We start from the raw sequence: 22,408 nt of genomic DNA, 5'->3' as shown, positions 1-22,408 counted from the left end.
AGAGTTCTTCTAAGAAGCCAGCTGGGGAAGCATTTGCCTCTGAAGGTGCTGAGTCACCTGGAATTTGCAATCATCACGGTGATCCTGAGTCAGGCATCACTGTTTGGGGCTACCAGCAAGTTTTAGAAAAAGAACTTTGTTGTGGAAAACTTTGTTTTTTTTTTTTCTCGGTCGAGTGATGTTTCATTGCACTGGTTCTTGTTGAATGTGTCTTTGGGATGGTCGTTTTAAGAGGAAGACTGTGTGTTCTTCCTGATTCCCCGTGTGAGGCATGACATTTCCTGACTTGGGCAATGGGGAGAGGGTCAGAACCCACAGAGACAGTTCCAGCCTTCAGCTGTCCTTCTCTCTTTTCTTTTTTTTTTTAAATTTTTTGACTGTGCTGGGTGTTCATTGTGTACCACATGGGCTGTTCATTGCTCCACACCAGATTTCTTTAACTGTAGCGCAGGCTCTGTAGTTGTGACTCATCTCACAGGGGCTCTTGGCAGACCAGGGAGCCAGACCCTCGTCCCCTGCATTGTCAGGCAGATTCTTAACCACCAGACCACCGGGGGTGTCCCCAGCTGTCCTTTTTAATTTTCATTTTGTAAAAAGTGAGGTGTAATTTGATATGTAATCTTGTATCTGGGCTTCCCTGGTGGCTCAGCTGGTAAAGAATCTACCTGCAATGTGGGAGACCTAGGTTTGATCCCTGGCTTGGGAAGATCCCCTGGAGAAGGAAATGGCAACCCACTTCAGTCTTGTCTGGAGAGTCCCCGTGGACAGAGGAGCCTGGCGGGCTACAGTCCACGAAAGAGTCGGACACAACTCAGTGACTAAACGCACATTGTATGAGCTTAAGGTGTGCGACATAACGATTTGATGTATGTAAACATGCAAAGATTGCAGTGGGTTCAGTAAACCACCACCACACTTATTTACTTTTTTTCTCATAGTGAGAACTTTTAAGATTTATTCTCTTAGTAGGGTTTACACACAGACTCCAGTGTTCACAGAGTCATGTATTTGTTTTTTTCTCACGATGAGAACTTTTAAGATTTGTTCTCTTAGCAGTGTTCAGACACAGACTCCAGCGTTATTAACTGGAATCATGTATTGCGTCGAATCCCCAGGATTTATTATTCACTTGGCTGTGCTTGGTCTTTGTATTAGCATTTGGTATTCCGCGCTTCTTGACGGCCTTAGGGGGTCTTAGTCCCCCTGCCCCAGCAGTTGAACTCGGGGCCCCCAGCATGGGAAGTGCAGAGTCGCAGCCACTGGCCCACCAGGGCAGCCCCAGGACTGACTTTACGGCTGGAAGTGTGCGCCTTTGATGCCTGTGTGACCCACGTCCCCTCTCTCCGCCTCCTCTGCTCTGTTCTCTGTGACTTTGAGGAGTCTCTGCTTCTTAGGAAACCAACCACCCTGTCCGACCTGACTTCCCTGGAAGAGGCACCCGGGATGTTACTCGTCCTGAACAAATTGCCCTTAGGAGGGAACAGACCTTCCCTTTCTGTTTGCCACGCCTGCATCAAGGCGATCTGAGCCCCCGAGTCCTGTCCCAAGAGCAGAAGACAGTTCGTGTGATCGTCTCTCGAGCGTGCAGTGGAAGTGTTAGCCCCGCAGTCCTTTCCAACTCTGCTGTCCCAGGTACTGTAGCCCCACCAGGCTCCTCTGTCCGTCCGTGGGATTCTCCAGGCCAGAATACTGGAGTGGGGTTGCCACTTCCCTTCTCCAGGGCATCTTCCCGGCCCAGGGGATCGAACCCGGGTCTCCCACAGTGGCAGGCAGGTTCTTTGCCATCTGACCCACGGAGAAGAGAAAGTTGTTGAGACGGGATGGATGTGGCTGTGTGTGCGTGTGTGTGAGAGAGTGCGTAAAGGGGAGAGAGGGACAGTCTGATGAAACCGCCTGGAGTGCAGGGAACATGTGAGGAGATGTGCTTTCGAGGACAGCCGGCAAACCTTTGCCAGCGGGCTGGGTGTGTGACCTGTGACTCAGAGTGATGAGGGAGATCCCAGGGGTCATTTCCTTCCAGCCGTCTTGTCGGAGCCATGGGACAGTGTCTCCGTTCAGATCTCCAGAACACTCTCTAGGAACTCTTGATGGTCAATGGAGGTGATGTTCCTCCGCTTGCCTCTCGGTGTTCTACAGAGCTGGCATCATCAGATGAGCAGTCCCTGTGTTCCTTTGGTGACTGGGTCATTTGTCAGAGGAGGGTTGCACCCTGATCTTCCTGGAAGCTTTGACTTCTCACAGGGTAAATTATTCCCTTCCTGTCCACATGCAGAAGCAGGCACATAGGAAGCAAATACTTTCAGAAATAAGGTGGATTCTCCCGTTGGGAAACTGGGGTTATTTGAGCCAAGGCAAGTTTCTGACCTTATCCAAGATTTGCTGGATGAAATCAAAGGAGAGCCATGTAACTGGAGATTATAATTATTTTTTTTTCATTTTTGCGATACCAAGACTTTTGAGAGTCCTGCAAGGAGATCAAACCACAGTCCTGAAGGAAATCAACCCTGCATGTTTCTTTGGAAGGGCTGATGCTGAAGCTGAAACTCCAGTAATTTGGCCATCTGATCAGAAGAGCTGACTCATTGGAAGAGACCCTGATGCTGGGAAAGATTGAAGGCAAGAGAAGAAGGGGACAACAGAGCATGAGATGGGTGAATGGCATCATCGACTCGACGGACATGAGTTTGAGTAAACTCCAGGAGCTGGTGATGGACAAGGAGGCCTGGCTTGCTGCAGTCCATGGGGACTCAAGGAGTCGGACAATGGCTGAGCGACTGGACAATATCACGACTGATGTTCACCTGGAAGGACCCTTAAATGGGAGCTGCTTACTGAGTTTTAGGCCTAATGCTCTCAGTAACCGCCCATGTGACCATTCACTGGCCCCAGGGGAATAAACGAATCATCCTATTTCTTCTGTCTGCCGGGCCCTTGCGCGCCATGCTCTCCGAAGGTCCCAGCTCACAGTACAGTTGCTCCATCTTCAAGACTGTTCACACTGACCTGCCCGGGCGGTCCTGTGGTTAAGCATGTGCCTTGCAATGCAAGGGACTTGGCTTCAGCCCCTGAAAGGCTTCGTTTCAGACCAAAACGAAGGTCCCGAGAGCCACACTAAGACCTAATACAGCCAAATAATTATTTTTTTTAGAAGGGGAACTCTTTACAGCCTGTAGTTTGAGTTACTGGAATTATGGGGGGAGTCTAGCTTTGTCACAGGAGAAGGCAAGGGCACCCCACTCCAGTACTCTTGCCTGGAAAATCCCATAGACGGAAGAGCCTGGTAGGCTGCTCTCTATGGGGTCGCACAGAGTCGGACACGACTGAAGCGACTTAGCAGCAGCAGCAGCAGCTGCTTTGGCACTTGCAGAGGTAAAAGTTACGTGTGGTGAAACCTGGTGGCCAGCACTCGGTCTTTGGGATGTTCTCTTGTTACCTTTTAGGGAATGCTCTATGCTAGTTCTGTTCCCTGGAAGTTATTAATGACCCAACTGCCTTGAACAGGAACCGGGAAAAGGACCCACCTTCCAGCAGTTTGCATCCTGGAGGGCTTGTCTTAGAGTGAGATCTGAGAGCCTTTCTTATCTAGCCAGCCGGACGTGGTATAATTGAAGGCCTGTTTGGAGCACCCTCCCATCTTGGCAACCGCAGGCCTGTTTTCTGCCGTCTTGAGTCTGTTTCGTAGATGAAGTTGCTTTGTGTCATATTTTAGAGTCCGCCTCTAAGTGATATCACGTGAGGTTCGCCTGTCTCTTTCTGACTTAGTGTGATTGTCTCTGCGTCCATCCATGTAGCTGCAGACGGCATCACTCCATCCTTTTTCACGGCTGAGTAATATTCCACTGTGTATAATATGTACCCTGTCTTCCTTATCCATTCCTCCCTCCGTGGACTTTTATGTTGTCTCCCTGTCTTGGGTATCGTGGCTCGTGCTGCTGTGAACATAGGGATGCATGTATCTTTTCTAAATCTTAGTTTTCTCTGGGTCTATACCCAGGAGTGGGATCGCAGGGTCCATATGGCAACTCTTGTTTTTAGTGTTTTGTTTTTTTATGAAGAGCCTTCGTGGCGGCTGTGCCAATTTACATTCCCACTGACGGTGTGCGAAAGTTCCCTTTTCTCCGTACCCTTTTCGGCTTGTATTATTTGTAGAGTTTCTGATGATGGGCATTCTGACCGGTATGAGGTGGTCCCTCGTTGTGGTTTGGACGCGGCGTTTCTCTGATGATAGCGATCAGCCGCGTTGAGCATCTTTTCTCGTGCCCGTTGGCCATCTCTGTGCTGAGACTCATTCTTTACAAGGAATTTGCCCTTACCGTGCATTCCTAGGTACAGAGTCCTTCAGTCAGTCGTGTACAAGGACTGCACAAAGCCGTCGTTGAGACCTGTGTGTTGACTTGTTGGCGTCGAGGGATCCGTGGGACATCTCAGTCACAGAGTGCTAGAAAGACTGTCAACGATTCAGGTTTCCACATTTTCAGGACTCGGGTCCCTCTCTGACGTTAGCGTTCTCTGAATTGTTTATGTTGCAACGCGAGAACAGCGGAGCCTGGCTGTGAATGCCGGGCTGCCTTTTTGGTTAATACATATTTGATTGCGAGACTAGATGGGTGGTTAATTGGCTGGGTCTCTGCCGCTTGTTGATCGCTCATTTTTAATATCATGCACTCAAACAACTGGATGCGGTCCTGGCCTCACCGGCGAAGCTTTCGATGTGATGGAAGGCCTCCGTTAACTCCTGCAGACCCTGACCGTGAGCACGACTCAGGACTGTGGAAAGCCAGTCTCAGTGGGGGTGGAGCTGTAAAGATGACACTTTTTTGCGCTTTCTGTTCGGGAGTTTTGGCTGTATTCTTTTTGATGCTTTTGTGAATGATGTCTTCTTAATTTCATTTTCAGATTGTTGATAAGTACTTGCAGGATATTACATTTTCATGCAATAGGAGAACTTTTTTTTCTTCCTAGTTACAGGAAGAGATCTTTTTTTTTTCCTCCTGGTTCACTGCCTGTGTCTGTGGCAGTGAGTTTGTATTGACTTGAAAGACCTTCTGAGGGCTTGTTTGCACCCTTTGGTTAGCCCCCAGTTATTAGTTCCTCAGAGCATCAGTGAGAGAGGCTACTAGATTAAAAAAGAAATTATTTAGAGAATTTTCATTTAAGATGATTTACTTTGGTTGGTTATAAACCACAGCAAGTTCCAGAAATAGTGCCGAGAGGTCCTGTGTACCGCCTCCTCCAATGGTGCCCTTGTTACATAACTTCAGACCAACAGCCAAAGCAGGAAATCGGCATGGCGTAACGTAGTCACTTTGTCCACGGTCCCTGCTGGGAGCGCACCAGTTTCTGCTTGCACTCATTGGTGAGTTACACGTTTTTAAAGATACACATTCGTAATATCTCGTCTCTCAATCCTTGAGTGGAGGATAAATGGAACAAAAGGGGATGGAATGAGTTAGGGCTTTTAAACAGGCACCTGTTAAAAGATTCCCTTGACTTTTCTTGGCGGCCAAAGTGGATGGGACAGGTGGCAGCCCACCCCGGAAGGCACAGGTCGCTTTGAGTGGTTAAAAATCCAGATGTGTGCAGTGCCTGAGCTCCCATCAGGGGTGTGCTCCTTTGGTTTTCAATGCTCAGATAATACAAGCTAGTTTCCAGGTCTGGCGGGGGCATGGGTGAACACAGTGTGGAAGAGAAACCGCCCCCCCTGCCCCCAACTTGTCTATTGCAACCTGAAATCACAGAGTCTGGCTTCATGTCCTTAATGAGTTGCCACGGCCCTTCTTCAGTAAATGGATGGAACAGCCTCTTCTGTTCCCGTTTGGTGATGGTTTGCTATTATTCCACACCATCAGGATCCCTCCTTGGAATTTCTTCCCTCTCTTCCTTTTGGATGATGGTGTACCACGCGTCTGGCTGGGACAGTGGAGATGCTATTAATAAACTGATACATAAAATGGACATGCCTCTCCCACCCCATGGAATGTGGTAGAATGGTTTTCTCCCCCTCCGCCCCCCACTCCTCTTGGCTTGGTCAGTGATAGTCACAAGACAGCCGTGAGATGCGTGGCTCTCTGTGGGGTCGCAGGAGTGGGACAGCATCTCTTATCTCGAGAGCCACCCTGTGTGTGCCCAATGCCCGGGGGAGCAGCCCAGACGAGCCACTCAGGGGCTCACTCAGGACAGTAGCTGTCTCTCTGGCATCGAGAAGCCCCCCCGCCCCCAGTGCGTGTGAGTGTCCGGTGCACCTGCAGGAGCTGCTGCTGTGGCTTGAGCCCCTGAGACGTGATCATAAAACTGGGAAATTGGTCGGGAAGGTCACTGACACAGGGGAGGCTGTCAGATTCGTACAGAGGCTTGCGGGCTGAACCAGAAAGGGCCTGGTGGGCAGAAAGGAGATGATGAGATGACTGTTGCCTGGGACTGGGGAGCTGGGTGTCGCAGCTCGTGAGTGCCGAGGGATGGGGTTGAGGACTGCTACTGGGGTTCCTGGAAATGCTCTCTTGATTGAGCTGCTGGCTGTTGCACGAGTCTGAATTTACTGAAAGCTCTTCACTTGCATACCTTCCACTGAGTGAATTGTCTTGGTATGTGCTTTCTATCTCAGTAATGCTATTTTGGAAAAGACCCTGATGCTGGGAAAGATTGAAGGCAAAGGGAGAAGGGAGTGGCAGAGGATGAGACGGTCAGAGGGCATCACTGACTCATGGATGTGAGTCTGAGCAAGCCCTGGGAGTTGGGTGATGGACAGGGAAGCCTGGCATGCTGCAGTCCCTGGGAGTTGGGTGATGGACAGGGAAGCCTGGCATGCTGCAGTCCATGGGGTCGCAAAGAGGTGGACGTGGCTGAGCGGCTGAACGACAGCCACATTATGTAGGGGATCGTTCATCGTGCATTTGGCAGAAAGTACTTAGGTCTCCTTTGTGACGCTGGAGAGTCACGGGGACCAGAGTCAGACACGACTTAGCAACTCAACAACAGGAGCTGTTTTGAAACAGATTCGGGACCGCTTTCATACTTTGTGCCCTGAACATCCGTCCCGTGATCACGTGTGGTGGTCAGAGGCGCCCCCCGCCCCCCCACCTGTGAGGACAGGGTGTGACTTCGCGTTTGGGGAGAGCAGATTCGGAGATTGCGGCTCCGGAAAACACGTCGCGGTCTGTTATCTCCGCTCCAGCCCCAGTTAGGAACTGGGCGTCCACAGTGAGTGGGCAGACAGTGGCTGCTATCAGAGGAAGTGGGGCGGTATCTTCTCTGTGTGTACATTTTCCCTTTTCTCAGCCCCCTTTGACTCCTGTCTTCCAGCAAATAGACAGCCAAGCAAGAGAAAGCGTGAGATTAGGGAGGGGAGGGAGCGTGGCATGCTGCTTTCATTTACAACAAGATACACATCTGGGAGGGAAGACAAAGCTTCCCACACTTCCAACACAGAGATGAAGATGGAGACGTCAAAGGGGCAGACTTGGAAAGCGTCCTTCTGGATGTTGAGGGGTAGGAAAAATTCTGAAAACAGGGGTACCTCAAGTCACCCTCATCACCTTTCGTGAAATTGATATCAGCTCAGTTCCGTGTAGTCGTGTCAGACTCTTTGTGACCCCATGGACCGCAGCATGCCAGGCTTCCCTGTCCTTCACCAACTCCTGGAGCTTACTCAAACTCACGTCTATCGAGTTGGTGATGCCATCCAACCATCTCATCCTCTGTCGCCCCCTTCTCCTCCCGCCTTCCATCTTTCCCAGCATCAGGGTCTTTTCCGGTGAGTCGGTTCTTCGAATCAGGTGGCCGGAGGATTGGAGTTTCAGCTTCAGCATCAGTCCTTCCGATGAAGATTCAGGGTGGGTCCTTTCTCTGTCGTGGAGGAGAAGTGCTTGACACACATGTGTGCTTGTGTGTGTGACCCCCAGTTCTATGGTTTGCTCTCCGGTGAATCTCGCTTGGAAATGATTACAAGTTTATCCTTCGAAGTCATGTGAACTATTTCTCCATTCATAAGCAGAGCTCTGTTTTAAAAAAAAAAGCACATCCAGGTGGTCATTTCATTTTCCTAACACTCAGCAATTTTTGCCACAAGCTTTGTACAGTTGGCTCCGTGCTTAAGCTAATCAGGGAATGACTGAAATTAACCATCGGGGGCGACGGAGCTGAGATGGGAGTGAGGGAAGACATGGAGTTTGTGTCTCCCCAGGAACTTAGCAGGCATTGGTGGGGGGCCTTGAAATTCATGGGGTCGCAAAGAGTCAGATACGACCGAGCGACTGAACTGAACTGAACTGAACTTGGGTAGAGGGCAGACAAGACAGCCCCAGGGACTACCAGGGGTTGTTATTTTTTATTCTTTGTTCTGGTTATTTTTATTTGTTTTTCATCTCTCTTTTTTTTTAATCTTTTTTTTTTCTTTGTATTCCCTCCGAAATCCCACTGCTTGTGGGATCATGGTTCATGGGCCAGGGATCGGTCCTGAGCCCCTGAGTCTGAAATGCTGAAATAACACACTCCCCAGGCCCTAAGGAATAGTAATCAGAGTGAGGTCTCCATCTCAACACCAAGACCCAGCTCCAGTCAACTGCCCGAGAACTCCACCACTGGAACCTCAGGCCAAACAACTAGTGAGACGGGCACAGTTTCCAACCCATCAAAAAAAAAAAAAGAAACAAGAAAAAAAAAAAAATTCCCCGTCAGGTTTAAAAAACCATTAGCACTTCGTCTCCTAAGAAATGTTGTCTGCTGCTGCTGCTAAGTTGCTTCAGTCGTGTCCGACTCAGTGCGACCCCATAGACGGCAGCCCACCAGGCTCCCCCGTCCCTGGGATTCTCCAGGCAAGAACACTGGAGTGGCTTGCCATTTCCTTCAGTGCATGAAAGTGAAAAGTGAAAGTGAAGTTGCTCAGTCGTGTCTGACTCCTAGCGACCCCATGGACTGCATGCAGCCTACCAGGCTCCTCCGTCCATGGGATTTTCCAGGCAAGAGTACTACCATTGTCTAAACAGCTGTCTGGTTTTTTTTTTTTCCTGATTGGGGTGTTGGTTGGAGCTCTCCTTGGGGGGTTGGTAGAGCTTGCGGGATCTTGTTTCCTGAGCAGGGATCAAACCCAGGCCCCCTGCATGGAGATTGCAGTGTCCACTGCTGGGGAGCCAGGGAGGTCCCTGAAGAGTTACCCTTTGCTATTTTGTTGCAGCATATAAGTCACATGTCTTCCTTGTAAGCAGCTGTGCACTCAACACAGCAGTGTGGAACGGCAGAAGAGGCAGGCTGGGGATTGTAATTGCTGAGTGAGGAAGTGGCTCAAGGCTGCGGGGAGGAGGGACCACCCCACCTTTTGCCCCAGTGGAACCAGCGCTCCTTTGCGTGTTTCATCTGCAGGCAGAGGACTTCTTGGTGTGACTTCCTGCGTGTTGCAACCCGAGCAGCCTGTCCCGCCTCTGACCTCTGCTGTGTGGACTCCAGCCTCATTCCCGGGTACCCAGTGCGTTCTCAGTGGCCAGGGTCACGTCCCCAGCTTGGCACCTGAACCTGGACTTTGGGGCTGGAGTTAGTGGTGTGGCCGAGGTGGGGAGGGAAGGATAAACGTCATCGGTGATGGACATGTGGTTTTTTTGGGTGCCCGCTATCCGCAGGCGGGAATGTCTGTCCTCCCTGAGCCTGCACGAGGCATCCACATCCGTGGAAAGGCTCTTCCTTGTTTGGCAAGCGGGGCAACCAAACTGGGGGTAGTGATGTGCCACGTCGCCAAGACAGAATGGGGACTTCAGGGTCCATGCTCTCTGCAGGGCAGCGTTCTGGTTCTCAGCCGCCCGAGGTTTATTCACCCCAAGTTCATGGCACTGATTGCTCTCAGGATTCCACAGGGACCTCGGGACTCGGGGTGGGGTCACGGGCCGGGAAGCTGGAGGCCTGGGCTGGGTGCGTGGGAGCCCTGGAAAAATTGGACGGTGTCCGGTTCCAAAAACCGTCTCTTGAGCCGCAGCGTGAGACAGGCTTCCTTGAAGGCAGAGGCCAGACTTGGCCTGCCACCTGTTTTGGTACAGCCTGCGAGCTCAGAATGGTTTTGTATTTTTAAACGGCTGGAAAAAGCCTCCTATTCTGTGACACATGAAAATGATACGAAATTCCCAGTTTTGCTGGAACCCAGCCATCCCTGCTCGTTCAGATAGCGTCTGGGGTTGGTTGCCTTCTCCCTCCAAAGGGAGAGTTTCCCTCGGGCCCCTGGAATCCTCCTGTGTTGACTCTCTGGCCCTTTCAGAACCGGCCTGAAAGGGGATCTGAAACGGTGGGATCCCTGCCTGTCTGACTCTTTGCCACCCAGTGGACTTGTAGCCTGCCAGGCTCCTCTGTCCATGGGGATTCTCCAGGCAAGAATGCTGGAGTGGGTTACCATGACCTCTTCCAGGGGATCTTCCCAACCCAGGGGTCGAACCCACGTCTCACGCATTGCAGGCAGATTCTTTACCAGGTGAGAAACTTGGGAACCTGGTATTCCACAATTAGAGAGTCACGTGTTTGACATGAAACTGTGTCCCAGTTAAGACGTGATGGTCCCAGGAAAGGTAGAGTGCATTAAACTGGGTGTATGTGCACATGTGTGTGTAAAGTGGCTCACTCCTGTCCGACTCTTTGTGATCTCGTGGACTGTAGCCTCTCCAGGCTCCTCTGGCCGTGGAATTTTCCAGGCAAGAATACTGCAGTGGGTTGCCATGCCCTCCTCCAGGGGATCTTCCCGGCCCAGGGATGGAACCCAGGTTTCTCATATTGCAGGCAGATTCCTCGCTTTGTGAGCCACCAGGGAAGCCCACATTCAGCTGTGTCAGCCTTGTATATGGCAGGGTTGCAGTGGATGGGGTGCTGGCTTCATCAGAGCAGATCAGGGCCGGTGCATAAAAAGAGGGGTACAGGGTGCCCCTGAGCTTGGTGGTGAAAGGTTGTCGCTAGGAGCCGTGAATGATGCCGCGATTCTTGGGCCTCCGAAGGACAGGAATTTGTTCTGGGGCCTGTGACGAGGCTTCATGGCTCAGAGCTTGTGTGTAATAAAGTTTTAGTAAAGTATAAAAGAGATGGAGAAAGCTTCTGACATACACACCAGAAGTGGGCAGAAAGAGTGCCCCCCTCCCACACCCTGCTGGTTTTTAGCAAGAAGTTAGCAAGCTGCTAAATTAGAGGAAGGAAATGTCTCAAAATTCAGAGACTGGCACCAGGCCCCTCACCCACAACATGCATTCTGAGATAACATTGGCACCAGGCGAGTCATCCAGGGCCATAAAACGATTGAAGAAAGGCAGGTTTCCGAGCAAATGCATGGTTTCATTAACATTGCTTTAGGGGGCATTTCCATGAGTAAAACATTGGTTTGTTGAGCCATTATGGGTTCTGAGTCTTAGGCCAATGACTTGAAGACAGAGTCTAGGGTAAATACAGACTTCATTAACGTAGCTTCAGGAAAACATTTTCTTAAGAAAAACGCATTGGTGAGCTCAAGGTTTGAGAAAAGTGAGGTTCAGGTGGAACTGGGTGTCATGGCAATGCAGAGTTTTAAAAGAAACCTTTAAATTTTGTGTAGAGCAAGGGGAAAATAAAAGTCTGACACCTGTGCTGTGTTTCCTCCTGTGGATTAGGAGAGAGAAAAAATTGTCTGACACTTTGCAGCCTGTTTCCTCCATTTGGTGACCCGTGGCTTTCCAGCCCATTACCCTCTCAGTGGGGGAAGAGAGGAAGTTGGGTCATCAAGAAGAGACCTTTGTCAGAACTTCTCTGGTGTCCAGTGGCTAAGACTGCCCTCCCAGTGCAGGGCGGGCCCAGGTTCGATTCCTGCCCAGGGAGCTAGATTACGCATGCTGCGGCTAAAGACCCTGCATGCTTAACAGCTAAGACCAGGCACCGCCAAACAAATAGAAACTCCCCCTAAAGAGACCTTTGTTCGTCTCTCTTTGGGAGAGAAAGAGAATCTCCTACTTTCTCTTCATCCCCGTCTCAGAGTTGCTGGTGGATAAAGACCACTGCTAAGCTTCCATCTCCAGAGGATGAGATGGTTGGGTGGCGTCACCGACGCGATGGACATGAGTTTGAGCAAACTCCAGGAGTTGGTGATGGACGGGGAGGCCTGGTGTGCTGCAGTCCACGGGGTCGCAGAGAGTCAGACACAACTGAGCGACTGAACTGAACTGAAGCTCCTCTCCTCGGAGGAAGATGTTCTGCTCGCTGTAGGTCTTGGGGGACAGCCCAGTACCATTGGTACTCAGAACGCAATTGAAAGGCAGGGCCCACTGCTGGGAGGTGGAACAGCTAGGATTTGGCATGCAGTCTTCTTCCTGGGTGCTGACTACATTCTAGCACCTTCCGTGGAAGGCTTGGCTTAAGCTACTAATGGCGGTGACCCATTTCTTGCCTTTCTACCCATTTTTTTTTTTTTTGATATGGACGAATTTTTTAAAGTCTTCATTGACTTCGATACAATATTGCTTCTGTTTTCTGTTTTGGTTTTTTTGGCCTCCAGGCAATGTGGGATTTTAGCTCCCCGATCGGGGTGGATCCTCTACCTTTTGGATTGGAAGGTGGAATTCTTAACCACTGTACCACCAGGGAAGTCCGTTACCCACTGTTGTTTTTCTGGGTTGTTTTTCCTGAAGGCTGGAGTTTTCCAGGTGGAGCTAGTGGTAAAGAACCCACCTGCACAAGCCAGGAGATTTGAGAGACCCGGGTTCTAGCCCTGGGTCAGGAAGATCCCCTGGAGGAGGAAATGGCAACCCACTCCAATATTCTTGCCTGGAAAATCCCACGGACAGAGGAGCCTGGCGGACTACAGTCCATGGGGTCGCAAAGAATTGGACTTGACTGAACCAACTTAGCATGCAAACGCGCTAGAAGAACTTTTCTCAGTGAGAAGCCAGTGCAGCCTTGGACGATATCACACCTGTAATTTGGAGCCCACTTTACTTTCCGGTTTCTTCTTTAAACCTGTCTTGTGTTGATGGGCATGGTACGAAGCCAGGGTGTCCCATTAGCTGCGGTATCCTGGGTGGCTTCTGTTTTTTCCTTCCCATTTCTTCTGTTTTCTTTCTAGATTTCTCAAGCCCTCATTGCCATGTGCTGGAGGCATCCACTTCTTCTGGTTGGGAGTGGCATGGAGAGGGACGTTGCAGAAGGGATCAAGTTGGGGCTTTAACAGCAACAGTGACGGAGCCAGGGGGTATCGCTGGTGGCTCAGATGATAAAGAATCGGCCTGCACTGCGGGAGAAGCCAGTTCGATCCCTGGGTCGGGAAGATCCACTCCAGTATTCTTCCCTGGAGAATCCCATGGACAGAGGAGCCTGGCAGGCTATCGTACGCAGGGTCACAGAGTCAGACACTCCTGAACAATTGACAGACACAGACACACACACACACAGCCCAGATCTTTTTCACTATTAACCTACTTTGAAAGCTGCTAGAAGAATCGTAGTCTGGAAACTTCTCTGCTTTCTCCTCTGCTCCTCGGACAAGATCTACAAATAACTTCAGGGAGAGCTGGGCACCTGGCTCTTTGGTCTCCTTGGCCTGGGAGGTATCAGGGTAGGAACTGAGGCTCCCAGGGGCCTTGGTGTTCTTTGGGAGATGGTTGGTGGAGCCAGCTATTCTATTTTTCCTGGACCCACCCCTGCCTACCATTTCTTGTCCCTTTAAATATGCTCTGTTCACACCTTCCCTTCCTGTGCCAGGAGCTGGAACACGTGTGCAGGAGTGCAGAACGGGATGGATCACGGTGCTCTCAGGAGCAGGTCGGACTGGGATGCTCAGCTGTTTTAAATGTGAAGTAGAAGAGCCTTTGGAGAAGGCAATGGCACCCCACTCCAGCACTCTTGCCTGGAAAATCCCATGGACGGAGGAGCCTGGTGGGCTGCAGTCCATGAGGTCTCTAAGAGTCGGACAAGACTCAGCGACTTCACTTTCACTTTTCACTTTCATGCATTGGAGAAGGAAATGGCAACCCACTCTAGTGTTCTTGTCTGGAGAATCCCAGGGACGGGGGGCCTCGTGGGCTGCCGTCTCTGGGGTCACACAGACTGAAGTGACTTAGCAGCAGCAGCAGAAGAGCCTTTAAGAAGGGTCTCCTGTTCTAGATGAACAAGTGTGTGACTCTGAGGCCCTGTGCTTAAGTTGGACAGTGAGGTGGTGGAGGGGTTGCATTGCATCTGTAGCAGAGGCTGTTGCGGGTGCCCTGAAACTTCATGTGGCGATTGCCTCAGCAGAGAGTGGGTGAAGTGCCCTGGAGCTCTGGGATGGGGGAGCAGGCAGCGATGCAGTGGGGCAGGTCTGGGGAGGAGAGCCGTGAAGGAGCATGTCCACAGGAGCGCAGGGAGCCGAGAGAGGTGGGAAGGAGCAGCCGGAGAAGCAGGGGCTCTCAGGCCTGCAGAGGTGGTTCAGCACCTAGAGGTTGGGAACCCCCTGTGAGAAGCCATGGGTGGTTTTCGGCATTGGGGAGCAGTCACTGGAAACGGGGTGACGGGCGAGAGGCTGGAGGTGGCTGGGTGCGTGCATCTTCTGGGAGGTCCAGCCCTGAAGGTCAGCAGAGAAGTGCAACAGCCTTTGGGCTTCCCTGGTGGCTCAGTAGGTCAAGAGTCTGCCTGCAACGCTGGAGACCTGGGTTCAATCCCTGGGTAGGGGAAAGATTTCCCTGCAGAAGGGAACGGCAACCCACTCCAGTATTGCCTGGAGAATCCCCATGGGCAGAGAGTAGCCTAGCAGGCTACAGTCCATGGGGTTGCAAAGAGCGGGACACGACTGAGCTCGACAAAGCACACACCAAAGCCTTTGGGAAGGAAGCTAATGTGCGGAGAGCGGTTTTAGTGTGGGGGAAGACCGGGTGATTGGGTGGACGCTAACAGGAGGTGAGGCTTCCCTGGCTGCTAGGACCAGAAGGAATCCACGTGCAACGCAGGAGATGTGGATTCGATCCCTTGGTTGTGAAGATTCCCCTGAAGAAGGGCATGGCAACCCACTCCAGTGTCCTTGCCTGGAGAATCCCGTGGACAGAGGAGCCTGGCGGGCTACAGTCCACAGGGTTGCAAGAGTCGGACACAACTGAGCAATTAGTACTTTTTTTTTTTTTTTTAACAGGAGGTGAGAGGTTCAGAAGTTGACATACAGGATGTGGGCTGTATTTCTTTCCCTTGGAAAAGGAGAGGTGGGTACATTTCTTGTGAGACACGTGGGAAGGTGGTGAGGGTGTAGACTTTGAGAGCGACGGATTCGAAAATGATTTCTCTTTAAAAACTTTACCGAAGGATGACCAAATATGAAGGTCTTGGTTTTGTGAGAGAGCCAAGCGTCCTGACCCAAGGGAAGCCAGACGTTTTGGGGCAAGCTAATGCAGGAGACGAATTAGGCTTTCAGACTGCTTCAGAAGAGAGGCTATAAGCTTGGTGTAGAGAGCTTGGCGATGTCTCTCCTTCCTGCCTGCCCTTCTCTGCAATCACCGGCCGTACTTGGAATCAGAAAGTCTTATCTAGAGTAGATAAGTAGATAAGTAGATAAGTAGTCTTATCTACTCTAGATAAGACTTTCTGTTTAACAGGCTGAGCTCACTGCTTGGGTTTTAAAAAATCAATGGATTGGGACTTGCCTGGTGGTCCTGTGGTGAAAGATTCCACCCTCCCAGTGCAGGGGACCTGAATTGTACAGTCAGGTCCCATATGCTGCAACTAAGACCCAGGTGGTGGTTTAGTCGCTAAGTCGTGTTTGACTCTGTGTGAGTCCCCATGGACTGTAAGCCTACCAGGCTCCTCTGTCCATGGGATTCTCCAGGCCAGAATACTGGAGAGAGTGGCCATTCCCTTCTCCAGGGGATCTTTCACCAACCCAGGGATGGAACCTGGGTCTCCTGCATTGCAGGCGGATTCTTGACCACCTGAGCCACCGATCTGTGTGTGTGTGTGTGTGTGCTTTCCTGGTGCCTCAGTTGGTAAAGACCTGCTGCATCCACGTAAATAATTTTTTTTTAAAGCCACCCACTGTTGCTGGTCTGTGTATGGGCTTCTCTGGTGGCTCAGTTGGTAAAGACCCAGTGCATCAAGTAAATAATTAAAGAGGAAAAACAAAAGGCTTGACGCATAAACCAGGGCAGACTGAAAAGGATTCATTGAAGATGGTCTCATTGAGCAAATATTCTCCAGCAGGGCTTTTTCCGCCACGATGATGCGTATCTGTATCCTTACTGTCTAGTGTGGGAGCCGCTGGCCACTTGCGGGTGTGGATTTACGGGGCGTCTCATGAGCCAGCAGGATGAGGGCTTCTGTAATGTCCTATCAGCAGAGCCTCCAGGGGCCAGGGCTTGGGGAAGCTGAAAGTAGCTGGGGGGAAGATGGCCTGGGTGGGGTGAACACAGAGGATTGGGAGGGGAGAACGTCTGCGTGCTCATGGCCCCTGCGAACCAAAGCTGGGCTAGCTATATTTTCCTCTCTTCTCGCTTCTGTTTGTTTCTTTGTATTTATTTTTTCTCTTTGGCTGTGCCGGATCTCTGTTGCTATGTGCAGGCTCTCTTTGAGAGGGACGGAAGCCTACATGCAGGCTTTCTCTAGATGTAGTGACTGGGGGGGCACTGTTCTTTGCTCGGGTTTCTTCTCTTGCAGACCTCGGGCTCTGCATAGGCATCCACAGTGTCGGCACTCGGGTTCAGTACTTGCGGCTCCCAGGCCCTGCAAAGTACAGGCTTAGTAATTAGGGCACTCCGGCTTAGTTGCTCCAGACTCTGAGGATCAGGGATCCCACCTTCCCCAAATTGGCAGGCAGATTCTCACCCATGGCGCCCCCAGGGAAGTCCCAGCTTCTGTTTCTTCTTACTCATTGCTTTTGTCGTTCACTTGCTCAGTCTTGTCCTACTCTCTGCGACCCCAAGGAATGGCAGCATGCCAGGCCTCCCTGTCCTTCACCAACTCCCGGAGTTTGCGCAAACTCCTGTCTGTCGAGTCGGTGGTGCCATCCAGCCATCTCATCCTCTGTCGCCCCCTTCTCTTCTCGTCTTCAATCTTTCTCAACATCAGGGTCTTTTCCAGTGAGTCAGTTCTTTGCATCAGGTGGCCTGAGGATTGGAGTTTCAGCTTCAGCATCAATCCTTTCAATGAATACCCAGGACTGATCTCCTTTAGGATGGACTGGTTGGATCTCCTTGCAGTCCAAGGGAGTCTCAAGAATGTTCTGCAACACCACAGTTCAAAAGCATCCATTCTTTGGCACTCAGCCTTCTTAATCGTCCAACTCTCTCACATCTGTACATAATTACTGAGAAAACCATAGCTTTGATTGTATGGACGTTTGATGGCAAAATGATGTCTCTGCATTTGAAAATGCTGTCTAGGTTTGTGATAGCCTTCCGTCCAAGGAGGTAGCGTCTTTTAATTTTCTTCTTATTTTCTTACAATTTAAGAGGAGAAGGGGATGACAGAGGATGAGATGGTTGGATGGCATCACCAACTCAGTGGACATGGGTTTGGGTGGACTCCAGGAGTTGGTAATAGACAGGGAGGCCTGGAGTGCTGTGGTCCATGGGGTCGCAACGAGTCGGACACGACTGAGTGCTTGAACTGAACTGAAACTATAGGAAGCTTGGAATTACCCGGTTTCTCTGCTCAGCCTGGGGAACTGATCAGTACCCAGGGGCCTTTGCTTATTCGTTGTTAATGGATCATTGCTGGCCGTCTCTGATGACAGCAGGGAGGAGGAGGTGAACATGCTCTCCTTGGGTTCGGGGAGGGCGGGAGAATGCCACAACACTCACATCTCCGTTTCCTGCCCCTGCTCAGCAGCCCCCATCTTTAAATATCAACGCTTGTCAAGCCCTCCACCCTCTCTGTGGACATTGCAGCCTTGAGAAGGGAAAAGATCATCTCGAACTTTCCATCTGCGCACCAAGGGGTCGGAGCCCATTGAAAGCGTGGGCTCAGTTGTGTGCATCCCATCAAGCAGTCACATGGTTTGGGGAATCTTGTTAAAAACCCGTTGGTTTTGTCGGGAGAGAAAAAAAATCTTGCAGCTGCGTCTTCTGCAGCCTTCTCAAGGCCTTTTAGTCTAGCGCTGCAAGTGCAAGCTGGGCGTCATAAAAAAGGAAAAAATTAGCAGAACCCGTTGCTTATCCGGGAGCTCCTTGCTCTATTTGTGTCTTTCCCCACTCATCGCCCTTCTGCAGAGAACACTTCCCCAGTTCCCTGCCTTCCCCTCTCCGCAAAGCAGCCCTGCACCACGTGCTGTCTGCCGTCTGCCCCCCTCCCCCCGCCCCCCGCTTGGCAGAAGCACCGTCTGAGTGGCTGTGAATGCCAGATTGTGGGGGGACCCCCCTCGCCTCACCCCGGCTGCTCCAGCGCCCTCTGCTTCTACCAGGCCTGCTTGTCCTGGGACTCGGATTTGTTCCCCACCCGAGGGGCTCCCCAGAAACTCCCATGCAGGCAGCAGCAGCATTGGGGAGGGGGGGCATTGCAGCATGTCCCCGCTTGGTTATCCTGACTTCAGAGTCCAGTGCCCACGGCTCTGAACAGCTTGCTTATTTGACCCTTTCACTTCCCTGGTGGCTCGGATGCTAAAGAATCCACCTGTGGTGCAGGAGACCCAGGTTTGATCCCTCAGGTTGGGAAGATCCCCTGGAGAAGGCAATGGCAACCTGCTCCAGTATTCTTGCCTGGAGAATCCCCATGGACAGAGGAGACTGGTGGGCTACAGTCCATGGGGTCGCAAAGAGTCAGACACGACTGAGCGCGCACGCACACACACACACACACACACACACGTCACTATCCATCCATACCACGTGTTCATCTTCCCAGACTGAGAGTCTGTCCCCATCCCCGTCCCCCCACCGTCAGCCCCTGGCCCCCAGTACTTTGTCTTTATACATCTGAGTATATTGTGGATGCTCACAAATGCTGGAATCACACAGCATTTGTTCTGTGCCAGTTTCTTTTACTTGATATCATGTCCTCAAGGTTCACCCCTGTTGTAGCAGGTATCAGAATTTGCTGCCTTTTTTTTTTTTTTTTTTAAAGTGCTGAATCCTATGTCATTGTATGGGGAGACCTCATTGTATTTATCCACTCATCTGTGGATGGGCATTGTGGTCCCTTCTGCTGGAAGAGGGGTGTTCCCCAGTCTCTGGGCCTCAGACCGGTACCTCTGTCTGATCAGCGGTGGCATTAGATTAGAAATAAAGTGAGTAATAAATGTCATGCATGTGAATCTTCCCCAAACCACACCCCACAACCCCACCCCACCCCCTTCCCAGTCTCTGGAAAAACTGTCTTCCGTGAAACCAGTCCCTGGTGCCAAAAAAGTGGGGGATCGTGGCTTTATGTACTTCTTTTCTGCTGCTGGGACTGCTCTCCATCTGAGTGTACAAACATCTCTTTGAGATCCACTTTCGGTTCTGAACACGATCAGTTGAGTCGCTTCGTCATGTCCAACTCTTTACGACCCCGTGGACCGCAGCACACCAGGCCTCCCTGTCCATCACCAACTCCCGGAGTTTACTCAAACTCAGGTTCATTGAGTCGGTGATGCCATCCAACCATCTCATCCCCTGTCGTCCCCTTCTCCCGCCTTCAATCTTTCCCAGCATCAGGGTCTTTTCCAACGATTCAGTTGTTCGCATCAGGTGGCCAAAGTATTGGAGTTTCAGCTTCAACATCAGTCCTTCCAGTGAATATTCAGAGCACGACCTAGCAATGGCTGTAACCACCTCCATCATTTCAAAGTAGCCGTGGGTGTCAGCGGTATTTTTTAAAGTATCTGAGACATCTGAAAGCTGATCCGAAAACGCCTACAGGGTCCTACCGGTTAGAATCTCAGGCTGTGCAGTTTTCACAAGGGCCCATTGCCCACGTTTCTAATGCAGTTACCAATAGAGTTATGCAAAAGGTGAAGGAAAATAAAGTTCTTGCTTCTCCCCAGCCCCCATCCAAGTTCACGGACGCCCTTGACCTGTGGCCTTCGGGTCCATTCCAGTGTGGTCTGCAGACCGGGTTTCCCAGGACGCACGAGGGACCTGCCTCCTCTGTTCACTGCAGGGACTGGTACCTCTGCCCTGGTAGCTCCAGCTGGTATTCCAGCTACGGAAAATGCTTGCTCAGCTGTGGGGCAAGCTTCCCTCTCCCCAACTTGTGAGTTCATTCATCCCACAAATAGCTTGGTCTGTGCTGTATGGTTCCCTTGGGTGCTTGGGATGCCTGGCGGTGACCCGACGGGAGGGATGAGCAAGCATCCCTCCTGAGATTGACTGGATCTCAACAGTGATGAGAGTCACGGGGAAACGCAGGCGGCCGTGAAGAAAGTCTCTCTCCTCCTTAGTCACGCTGAAAGGGAGCATGTTAAGGCAGGACCAGAAGAAGGACTGGAGTGAGAACACATGCCTGGACAAGGAGCAGCTTGTGCAAAGGCCCTGAGGTTGCCTGGAGCGGAGGCGGCCAGGGAGAGAGGGGAGGGACTGGCCCCTTTGCCAGGCGTCTGGAGACTGACTTAGAAGTTAGTTCTGTCCTGGGACTATTGAGCAGTAGCTCGGAGGGGAATGCCAGGCTCATGTCCGCTCTGGCTTCTCAGTGGAGAGAGACTGGAGGAAGTCAGGAAGGGAGGTGCATTGAGCGATGCTGCCTGCTAGAATATTTCACAGCAGTGGTTCCTTGGCCCGGGGCAGATGGCCCAGGACATGGGGAAGGGAGGGGGTCGGTTAGAGACAAGACTTTGGAAGTTCGTTAGATGTCTTAGGTAGGCTCAGTTGGTTAAAGAAGCCCCCTGCCAAGCAGGAGACTCAAGTTCCGATCCCTGGGCTGGGAAGATCCCTTGGAGGAGGGCACGGCAACCCGCTCCAGTGTTCTCGTCTGGAGAATCCCATGGACAGAGCAGCCTGGCGGGCTTAAGTCCGTGAGGTCGCAAAGAGTCAGAGACGACTGAGGACAGCATCATGATTTCTGCTGCCTTTCTCCTCTCTTGTTTTCTTCGCATGGAAACCCATGACGACACGATCCTTCTTAATGCGTTTATATTCCTGTCTTATGGTGTATTCCTTTTAAATCTCTTTGAGACTTGAGGGCAGAGCCTTAGCTTTCCTGGCTTTGAGTGTTTAAGATCCAACCCATATTTTACTGGACGGAACGTAACGTTCTTTTCTTTTTCTGGGTCGTGCGTTCCTTGGTGTTTGCACACGTTTCCTGATGAGAACAGTGCAAGCATCACTCTAACTTGTAAGAGAGGATGTTGTGGGGACCCTCTGAGCTGGAGCGTCTGTTCCTGGGCTTTCCCTGGAGTCTCTAGACTCGTGGAAGGGGGTTAATCATTGCTATATAAGAAAGCGTTCTATTTGCATCTATAGAGTTTGCTTTTAAAAAAATAAACTATCTGGATTTTTGTGGAAAACTATCTGGATTTTCGTGGAAAAATTATATAGTCTCCTGAATGGTGTTTTGCCTTTGCTTCTGTTCTCAGAGCTGGTTGTGAACAGGAGGAAGTAACCCATCTCGTCTGCAACGTAAATGTGTTGATCTTTATAGCATATACGGCACGGAAAACGGTACCAACCGGGTCGCCGTGTCAGTGGTTATGTACATCCGCTGTTTTGGAAAGCAAATGCTTTGGTGTTCATGCGCTCTGTATTTTTCCTTATTTGTTGAGGGGGTGCAAGGGGGCACTATTTGCATTTAAAGAGCTTGCTTTTTAAAAAAGAAATTATCTGGAGTTTCGTGGAAGAATTACGTAGTCTCCCGAGTGGTGTTTTGCCTTTGGTTCTGTTCTAGGAGCTGGTTGTCAACAGGAGGACACAACCCATCTTGTCTGTACTGTAAGTGTGTTGGTCTTCGTGGTGTATATGACAGATGAAGCATTACCAACCGGGCCGCCATGCCAGTCTTGGAAATCAAATTTTTTTGGTGTGCATGCACTTTCTGTATTTTTCCTTAATTTGTTTGCACGGGGAACATTATTATTTTTTTTTTCCCCAGAGAGATTTTGAGTGGAAACAAGTCCCGATCCTGTTTGAAGTACAGGCTGTCTTGGCTTTTTTTTTTCCCCTCTATTTTCTGCCCGAGAGGGTTGAAGACTTAAGCACGTGGCTATGTGAGTGCACAAGACGACAAGTTCCTGCCTTATTTTCCCTTCTAGTCCTGTTTCCTGTGGAAGAAATAAGAGTAATGAGTGCAGCTGCGGGCAGCGTTCAAAATGAAGGGGTGTATGCGTGTGTGTGAGTGTGTGTGTGTGTGTGTGTGTGTGTGAGAGAGAGAGACACTCAGAGAGAGAGGGAAGACACAGTCTCTCGTATAGCCCAGCCAGCTCTGTGCAGAAGTCTGGCTCAGGGAACTTTTCCTGAACTTCTCTGGCCGCGCGTTTTGGGGTAAGAGGTTAGAGGTGAGTTCAAAGTAAGCAAACAGATACGGCAGAAGAGACCATGTGCTATTAGAGATGACACCTGTGTCTTCC

General features: G+C 50.9%; 1 protein-coding gene across 10 annotated transcripts in view; it reads left to right on the top strand.

Annotated features, from left to right (window-relative positions):
• Window positions 1-22,408, top strand: part of TBL1X (transducin beta like 1 X-linked) — a 247,727-nt gene that overhangs the window by 22,000 nt on the left and 203,319 nt on the right. For 3 of the 10 annotated variants that reach the window (XM_070784371.1, XM_070784365.1, XM_070784368.1), the window contains exon 2: window positions 15,080-15,146. The exons of the other annotated variants lie outside the window; for them this stretch is intronic. The gene's annotated coding sequence lies outside the window, so the exon portion shown is untranslated. The remainder of the gene's footprint in view (window positions 1-15,079; window positions 15,147-22,408) is intronic. 10 annotated transcript variants of the gene reach the window in all.

This window comes from Bos indicus, chromosome X (assembly GCF_029378745.1).
Source record: "Bos indicus isolate NIAB-ARS_2022 breed Sahiwal x Tharparkar chromosome X, NIAB-ARS_B.indTharparkar_mat_pri_1.0, whole genome shotgun sequence".
Lineage (NCBI taxonomy): Eukaryota > Metazoa > Chordata > Mammalia > Artiodactyla > Bovidae > Bos > Bos indicus.
This window is presented reverse-complemented; position numbering and strand designations above follow the sequence as displayed.